General features: G+C 42.9%; 1 non-coding gene across 1 annotated transcript; it reads right to left on the bottom strand.

The window, feature by feature from the left end:
* Positions 1 to 642: 642 nt before the first annotated feature.
* Positions 643 to 744, bottom strand: LOC113189483 (U6 spliceosomal RNA). Its single transcript, XR_003301657.1, has one exon. It is a non-coding gene; the product is annotated as a U6 spliceosomal RNA (small nuclear RNA).
* Positions 745 to 9,736: the final 8,992 nt, after the last annotated feature.

The following is a 9,736-nucleotide window of genomic DNA, read 5'->3' as shown; positions in this document are numbered from 1 at the left end:
ATGAATTAACTTTCAAGAAATGAACTCAGGCCAGGCGGGGTGGCACACTGGGTTCAATCCCCAGTTCCAAACAGGGAAATAGAGAGAAAGACATGAACTCAGCCAGATGCAATGGGGCTCACCTGTAATTCCAGCCACTCAGAAGGCTGAAGTAGGAGGGTGAGAATTTCGGGCCAGCCTGGACCACTTAGGGGAGACTCAAAATAAAAATAATTTTTAATAACAGGTTGGGGGTATAACTCAGTGGTAAACCACCCCTGGGCTTAATCCAGGTATAGCCAAAAAAAGCGGGTGTGGGGGGTGGGGGGGGTGTTGGAGTTATAGCTAGGGGTAGAGCTTGACCATGTACCAGCCCTGTGGTGGAATGCCTAGTTCCACCACCACCCCCCCAAAAAAAGAGAACTCCTGAGCTAAATCGATCATCTTCATATCAGCCTCCAGATGCTCAGCTTCAATTCCTTGCCTAAAATATATTACACTTTGCTTTGTAGTGGAGCTGATTCTTCAGATGATTCTTTATACCTTCATTTAAAATGTCTCTAGTCTGGACTCAAACAAACCATCTAGATAGAAATATGTAAACAGCAGTTTAAAAAAAAGATAAAACTGGTCCAGACAAGTTGGAGTCCATTTCAACTTCTGAAAAATATGGAATACTTCATAAATCTTCATGTCATCTTTGTGAAGGGATCATACTAATCTCTGTACTGTTCCAGTTTTAGTTATGTGCTAATGAAGTGGGCACTTATTTTATATATAATATTTATACATAAAATATGTTAATTTTATATTTAAATATATAAGTATTTAACATTTAAATGTTTTATATAAAATAATGCATATGGTATGTAAATAATAAATATTATATATAAATAATATGTAAATATGTATAAAATAAAATAATATGTTCAATTCATGGTTCAATCCCTAGTACCCAAAACAAATATACATATATATATTAAACTATTAAACCCAGGGTCACTTTATTGCTAAACTTCCCTCCCACCCCAGACTTGTTTTTTTTTTTTTTTTTTTTTAGTTGTAGATGGACACAATACCTTTATTTTGTTTATTTATTTTTATTTGGTGCTGAGGCGGGAATCCAGTGCCTTACATGTGCTAGGCAATTACTCCACCACTGAGCTGCAATTCCAGCCACCCTCCCAGGCCCTTTTTATTTTATATTTTGACATAGGGTCTTGCTAAACTGCTGAGGCTAACCTTGAATTTGAGATCCTCCTGCCTCCCAAGACTCTTGAGATTACAGATGATCAGATGATCACCACCTCGCTCAGTTTGGAATTTTTTTTTTTCCCTACAGGGATTGAACCCAGGAGCACTTAACCACTGAGCCACATCTCCACTTCTTTTTATTTTTTGTAGCACAGTGGTAGTGGTAGTGCTTAGGCCCTTGCTAAATTGCTGAGGTTGGCCTTGAACTTGCAACACTCCTGCCTCAGCCACCCAGTCATTGGGATTACAGGTGTGTACCACCATACCCAGCAGCTTGGAAATAAATCTTGTTAGAAGGCAGCCATGTACCAGCTCTGTGAGCTCAGACAGATCTTGACCTCCTTGACTCTTACTAATAACCACAACTACAACCATTGTAGGGTTTACCAGGCACTGTTCTAAACTCATATCACCTCTCAGCAACTCCACATTACAGAGAAAGCACACAAGTACCAAGAGGTTCTATTGCTTGTTTGGTATTACACAGTGTGTGTGTGTGTGTTGCTGGAGATTGAACTCATGGCCTTGTGCATGCAAGGCAAGCATTCTACCAACTGAGCTATATCTCCAGCCTGCCTCCCCCACCCCCCACACTCCCCACACCCCCCACCCCTGCCTCCCCAGCTCTTAAGTGGAAGAAACTAAGGGTTCAATTTAGGTTTTCTGGGTCAGATTAAATGATCAGAACTTCACCCTGCGGTGTCTCTCTAACACTGGCATGGGTAATCAGCACACTGAAGACCCACCACTCAGAACTCAGGAGAAGCCCAGGCTAACAGATTTTTGTGGCCCTGGACCAAAGGAGGCCAGTGTGGCTGGAGGGTGGAGAAAGAGAGGGTACTTGATAGGGGTTGAGCCTGAATGTATAGGTAGGAACAGATGCTCCAGGTCTCCTAGGCCACAATGAGGCAATGGGGATGGATTCATGCATCTGGGTATTCCAGGGGTATTTCTGACCTCTCCTTGCCGCAGACATGTGATCCCTCATTAATGCTTAGCTTTAGTCCCTACAGAGCCTACACACCAGGTCCTAAACTCCCTGATTTTTGAACTCTCTCCCTGGGCAGGGCTGAAAAGGCATCACCCCAGTACCTGGTCTCATCCTTTGCCTCGGGTTTATTAACACAAGTAATTAGACAAGACCCTGTCTCAAAATTTAAAATATATATATATATATATATATATATATATATATATATATATTATCCATTTCCTGTACTTCCAGTTTTGATTTTGGAGATGTCCTGTTATTTAAGGTCTCTGCACCAAGGTGCTTGTTATGAAATGTAGATACACCAACTGATTATTCAAGTTGGGGGCCCTGGATTCTTCAGGGGAGGGAGAAGAGAGCAGGGCTTTGCCGCAGTCTGGCTGAGCACAAATCACGGGCCACTCAAGCAGGAACAAACTTTATTTCCAAACTCACGCAAACGCCACCCACTCGGCCCTTCCAGGAACTCCACACCAACCGGAACTCTCTCCACCGGAACTTTTCCATACAACGGGAACTCTCCAGGAATCCCTGCAAGAGCTCAACCGGAACTCAACAGGAACTCCTAGAGAGAACTCAAAAGTAGCGGGCGCCCAAGGCAGCAGGAGCCGCCCTATAGCCGGACAGCAGGGGTCTAATACAACTGAATACACAGCCTGTTTCAATCCAGCATCATCCAGTCACAGCAATTATACACAGCCTAACTTAATTATCATCATCTTAATAGCTCGCTGGCGTCACCTCTTAACCACTCCTTCTGGCAGAATGCTAGGCGCTATCCCAACTCAGCTGTGACTCTCAACAGGGACTTTGTAGGCTTCTCAGGGCTCAGGTGGTCATATGGATGTCCAACCACTGACCCATCTGGAAATGCCCATCACCTGAGTTTTTACCATCTTTCTCTCCTCTGCAAAGGCTTCAGGTCCCTTCTCCTCTATGACACTTGTGGGACTCTTTCTCCCCTGGTTCTTTTTCCAGATTTTTATTTTTTTTTATTTTGCATGGCTTCCACATGGTAGGCAAGTGCTCTACCTCTGAACTATATTCTTTTTCCGGATTTTCAAATCACATGTATGTCCAACCACTAGTATGTCTGTCCTGAATTTTCCTCAAGGCCTCTCCAAGCCTAACATGCAGAATACAATCACCTGCCTTGCATAAGAAGCATCTTTCCAAAAACTTTCTTTTTTTTTTTTAATATTTATTTTTTAGTTCTCGGCGGACACAACATCTTTGTTGGTATGTGGTGCTGAGGATCGAACCCGGGCCGCACGCATGCCAGGCGAGCGTGCTACCACTTGAGCCACATCCCCAGCCCCCCAAAAACTTTCATCCAAATCTAATGAAGCCCCTAATCTAATGTCCATTTTACAGGAAAAGCAGGGCAGAAGGAGAGGTTAAATGACAGCATGAGGAAGCATCAGCTGGCTATAGTACATGGGACATTCTCAGGATAACTGACCTAATCACTTTAGAAATCAAATGCTGCTGGGCTAGTGACACATGCCTATAATTCCAGTGAGTCAGGAGACTGAGGCAGGAGGAACACAGGTTTGAGGCCAGCATCAACAATTGGTGAGGCCTAAACAATTTAGCATGACCTTGTCTCAAAATTTAAAATAAATAAATAAATAAATAAAGATAGGTTAGGGATGTAGCTCAGGAGTAAAGCATCCATGGATTTAATCCCCAGTACCAAAAAATAAATAAAAGCTTTGTGTGTGTGTGTGTGTGTGTGTGTGTGTGTGAGAGAGAGAGAGAGAGAGAGAGAGAGAGAGAGAGAGAGAGAGTGTGTGTGTGTGGTGTTGGGGATCAAATCCAGGACCTTGCACATGTTAGGTAAATACTGTACCACTGAGCTACAGACATAGCTAAAACTTTCATATTTCAAGTGACACCATTAAAGCAGTGAAAAGGTGGCACACAGAATAGGAGAAAACACTTGTAAATTTAGTTCTTTTATTTTATTAGGTAATAGGGATTGAATCCAAGGGAAATTTACCACTGAGCAACATTATTAGGGATTAAGCTCAGGGACACTTTACCACTGAGTTCCATCCTAAGCTTTTTATTTTTATTTTAGTTTTTAGTTTTGAGACAGGTTCTTGCTAAGTTGCCCGGGCTAGCCTCAAATTTGTGATTCTCCTGCTCCAGCCTCCAAAGTCTCTGTGATTACAGGCATGTGCCATCATGGCCAGTAAGAGAACACATTAAGGGGCTGGGGATGTGGCTCAAGCGGTAGCGCGCTCGCCTGGCATGCGTGCGGCCCGGGTTCGATCCTCAGCACCACATACCAACAAAGATGTTGTGTCCGCCGAGAACTAATAAATAAATAAAATTCTCTCTCTCTCTCTCTCTCTCTCTCTCTCTCTCTCCTCTCTCACTCTCTCTTAAAAAAAAAAAAAAAAAAAAAAGACAACACATTAAATACAGAGTTACAATATGACCCAGCAGTTCTACTCCTGGGTATATGGCCAAGAGAATGGGAAACCTGTCCAGATAAAAATTTGTACATGAATGGTCATAGCAACATTGGTTATAAGAGCCCCAAATGAAGCAGCTCAAATATCCACAAACCAATGTGTGAATAGATGAAATGTGTTATATCCATACACATACACATCGGAATATTATTCAGCCATTAAATAATGAAGTACTGTGGGGCATGGTAGCACCTGCCTATAATCTCAGCAACACTGGAGGCTGAGATAGGAGGATCTCAAATTCAAGGCCAGCCCCAGCAATTTAGCAAGGCCCTAAACAACTTATTGAGACTCCATCTCAAAAAAAAAAAAAAAAAAAAAAGAGTTGGGGATGTAGCTCAGTGTTAAATTTCCCCCAGGTTAAATAATCCCCAGTACCAAAAAAAAAGAAAGAAAGAAGGAAAGAAAGAATGAAGTACTGATACATGATACAGAATGGATGACCCTTGAAAACAGGCTTAAGTGAAAGAAGCAAGAAAAAGAAGGCCACATAGTGTATGAATCCATTTCTAAGAATGTCTAAAATAGGCTAATTTACAAAGACAAAGAGTAAATTAGTGGTTGCCAGGTGTTGGGTGAAAGAAAGAAGTAGAGAGTGATTCCTAGAAAAGAAATAGAGAGTGTGGGGTTTCCTGTTTGTTCTTCTAGCACCAGACATTGAACCCAGTGGCACCTTCTCACTGAGCTATATCCTCACCCCCTTTTATTTTTTATTTTGAGACAGGTCTCAAGGCTACCATATGTGCAGTTTCTTTTTGAGGTGATGTGATTATACTAAAACCCCCTGGAGTCAGGCATGGTAGTACACACCTATAATACCAGCTACTCCCTAGGCTGAGGCAGGAGGAACAGCAGTTAATTCCAGCCTGAGTAATTTAGTGAGACCCTGTCTTAAAAAATAAACTAAAAGGGGCTGGGGGTGTAGCTTAGTGTTAGAGTGCTTTCCTAGCATGTACCAAGGCTCTGGGTTTAACCCCACTACCTGAAACAAAGCACCCAAACAACAACAACTTCCACACAAAACAACAACAACAAAAAAAACCCTACTGGATTATACATTTTAGAAGGGTGAATTTTATGATAGGTGAATTATAGATCACTAGGAAGATTTTTTTTTTTTTTTTTTTTTTTTTTTTGGTACTGGGGATTGAACTCAGGGGCACTTGGCCACTGAGCCACATCCCCAGCCCTATTTTGTATTTTATTTAGAGACACGGTCTCTCTGAGTTGCTTAGCACCATGCTTTTGCTTAGGCTGGCTTTAAACTCACAATCCTCCTGTCTCAGCCTCCTGAGCCACCTAGCACGCTCACTAAGAAGATATTAAATAGGAGGGGCTGGGAGTATAGCTCAGTGGTAGGATGCTTACTTAGCATGAACAAGGTCCTGAGTTCAATCTCCAGTACCACACACACACACACACACACACACACACACACACACATACACACACAAAATAGTAATAATAAAAGTAGGAAAATAAACAGATAATTTCAGAGAGTGGTAAGAATTATAAGGCAATACTTAAGGAAGATGTGACAGTGATCCAGGTTGGAATAGGGACCTGACAAGTGAAGGAGGGGCAGGCCTCCCTGCCCTGTATCCTGGAGCTGATTGACAAGCTTACCCAGGCCCAGGCGTGGGGGCCACATACCTATAATCCCAGCTACTTGGAGTAAAGATGGAGGATGCTAAGTTTGAGGCCAGCCTGGGCCACAAAGCAAGATCCTATTTCAAGGTAGTATAAAATAAAAAGGGCTGAGGATGTAGTATAGGGGTAGAGAACTAGCCCAACTTGCTTGAGGCCCTACATTCAATACCTGCCACTCCCAGCAAAAGAAAGAATGGGGAGGAATCCTCAGAGATCTGGTGGGTACAGCGGACACTTGACCTGAGGCAAAACTATTTACATAACACTGAGCCTCTCCTGTCTTTAAAAATGCCTTCTCTCAGCCTAGCAGGTGGTATTGGAGAAGCTGAGGCAGGGTCTTTCAAGTTCAAGGCCAGCTTTAGCAATTTAACAAGACCTTGACTCAAAAGAGACAGAGAGAGAGAGAGAAGGACTATAGATGTTGTGTAGTGGCAGGGCATTGCCTAGTGAGGCCCTGGGTTCAAACCCCAATACTACACACACACAAGCCCTTCTAGGTCATTAGCCCCTTGTTGGGGGACTCCTGGCTTTGTTGTGCACAGCCATCTTTCTCAATTCTTGTTTTTGCCATGCAGATTTTCCAGATATTTCTGAGCTTGACTGGTGTTAAGAGACCAAATTCCCAGACAGACACCTGGCCCATGACTGTAATCCCAGTGATTTAGGAGGATGAGACAGGAAGATGGAAAGTTTGAGGTCAGCCTCAACAACTAGGGAGAAATTGTCTCTAAATAAAAAGATAAAAAGGACTGGGGATATAGTTCATTGGTTGCCAGTGCCCCTGGTTTCAATCCCCAGTTCCAAAGAGAGAGAGAAACAAGTTCAGAGACCTTCAATTTTCATATGATCTCCTTGGGTCAGGCAGGAGGATCTGAGTTCAATTCCCAGTACTGCCAAAAAAGATGCTTCTCCTGGGATCCTCTTTCTGGTGACTTCCTATTCAGATAAATTAGCTGGGTGTGGTGGTGCATGCTTGTAATGCCAGTGACTCAGAAGACTGAGGCTTGAGGATCCCAAGTATGAGGCCAGCCTCAACAACTTAAGGAGACCCTGCCTTGAAATAAAATTAAAACAGGACTGGGGGTTTGGCTTAGTGGTAAGCCTCTGGTAAAGGCCTCTGAAAAAGCTGGAGTGTGGTGGTATATACCTGTAATCCCCGTGAGGTAGGAGGATCACAAATTCAAAGCCAGCTTCGAAATTTAGAGAGGCCTTAGGTCACCATCAATTTAGTGAGACCCTATCACAAAATAACATATAAGAGGAGCTGGGGAAGTGACTAGTGGTTAAGTGCCCCTGGGATTCAATCCCTGGAACCAAAAAAAGAAAAAATAGAAAGTATGAGAGTGAGAGAGAAGGAGGGTGGTGGGAGGGAAAGAGAGAGATGATAAAGGAATGATAGAGGGATGATAGAAAAGCTACAGTTTGGGGGCTGGGGATGTGGCTCAAGCGGTAGCACGCTCACCTGACATACGTGCATCCCCAGTTCGATCCTCAGCACCACATACAAACAAAGATGTTGTGTCCGCCGAGAACTAAAAAATAAATATTAAAAAAATTCTCTCTCTCTCTTAAAAAAAAAAAAAGAAAAAAGAAATAAAGAAAAGCTACAATTTGCCCAAATGAAGCTCCCTAGGATGGAGGAGGGGTACCTCAGGAGGGAGGGTTCTAGAAGACCCAGGTGTTATCTCAGCAAACTCATGGAAGGCTCTGGCCTTGTCTTTCTATGTCAGAGTTAGAATCTGGCAGAGGAATGGTCATCATGGGAATGTATATTAACATATTAATATGCTGGGTTTGTTAATTTTTTTTCAAATTTTTAGTTGTAGATGGACACAGTACCTTTATTTTATTTACCTATGTGTTGCTGAGGATCGAACCCAGTACTCCACTCATGCAAGGCAAGCACACTACCACTGAGCCACAACCCCAGCCTTTGCTGTTAATTTTTGCAGTGTCCTGCAAAACAAACAAACAAACAAACAAACAAAAAACCAAAAGCAAAAACCTAGGACCTCAAACATATTAGTCAAGTGTTCTATCATTGAGTCCCACTCCCAGTCCTCTTTATTCTTCACCTTGTATTTTTTTTCACTTTCATCCACTACAGCCTAAAACAGCAATGTCTAGCAATCCACCAAACTCTACCCAGAGTCATATAGTATTTATTGAATAACTACTGAGTATAAACTACCATTCCACCATTTTCTAGAGCAGGACTTTCCACAAGCTGCTTCTCAGTCTGTTTTCATCTGTCAAACAGGATTGTATCGTCCCTTGTAAGGGAGACAATGGATGGGTGTGTTGTAAAATGGCAATCCTATGCAGATGGAAAGGACAGTCACTTTCTTGACTGCTGGCTGCAGACTCTTTTCTCTGACCTGGTCCTTTCCCCACTGCCAGAGCCCAGCATTTGCCCACTTTCCCCTCCTCTCCTTGAAAACCTATGTCAGAAGATAGGACACTAGGGGTGCATCGAACAAAATCAGATGTCCAGAGAAGGAGCAGGTTGGGGGGAAAGGAGGGATAATAGATATGTTGGTTTGAACAGCCTGGTGACAATCCTGAAGGAGGTGTCCAGAGGGAAGCTGCTCTGTGCTGAACCCATAGCCAGCTGTGTCTACTTCATTTTCTTTTTTTTGTACCAGTGATTGAACCAAGGAGTGCTTAATTCCTGAGCCACCATCCCCAGCCCCTTTTATTTTTTGAGACAGAGTCTTGCTAAGTTGCTTAGGGCCTAAGTTGCTGAGGGTGGCTTTGAACTTGTGATCCTCCTGCCTCAAACTTCCAAGTGGATGATGGGATTACAGGCACATGCCACCATGCCCCGCTTTCTCACATATTTAAAAAAAATTTTTTTTAGTTGTAGTTGGACACAATATCTTTATTTATTTATTTTATTTTATTTTTTTTTAAAGAGAGAATGAGGGAGGGAGAGAGGGAGAGAGAGAGAGAGAGAGAGAGAGAGAGAGAGAGAGAGAGAGAGAGAGAGAATTTTAATATTTATTTTTTAGTTCTCGGCGGACACAACATCTTTGTTGGTATGTGGTGCTGAGGATCGAACCCGGGCCGCACGCATGCCAGGTGAGCGCGCTACCGCTGAACCACATCCCCAGCCCTCTTTATTTATTTTTATGTGGTGCTGAGGATCAAACCCAGTGCCTCTATAGGTGTGAGGTGGGCGCTCTACCACTGAGCTACAGCCCTAGCTCCTCTCACAGTTTTTGAAGCATTGTCTGGCACTGAAAATTCTCTGTTCATCCTAAATCCTTTTTAGAAGGGTTTACTTTTTTTTTTTTCCATGTTTTGGTTATAGATGGACACAATACCTTTATTTATTTATCTTTATGTGGTGCTCAGGCTCTAACCAAGTGTCTCACCC

Source organism: Urocitellus parryii, chromosome 1 (genome assembly GCF_045843805.1).
Source record: "Urocitellus parryii isolate mUroPar1 chromosome 1, mUroPar1.hap1, whole genome shotgun sequence".
Taxonomy (NCBI): domain Eukaryota; kingdom Metazoa; phylum Chordata; class Mammalia; order Rodentia; family Sciuridae; genus Urocitellus; species Urocitellus parryii.
The sequence above is the reverse complement of the archived record's forward strand: the minus strand, read 5'-3'. Positions and strand labels throughout refer to the sequence as shown.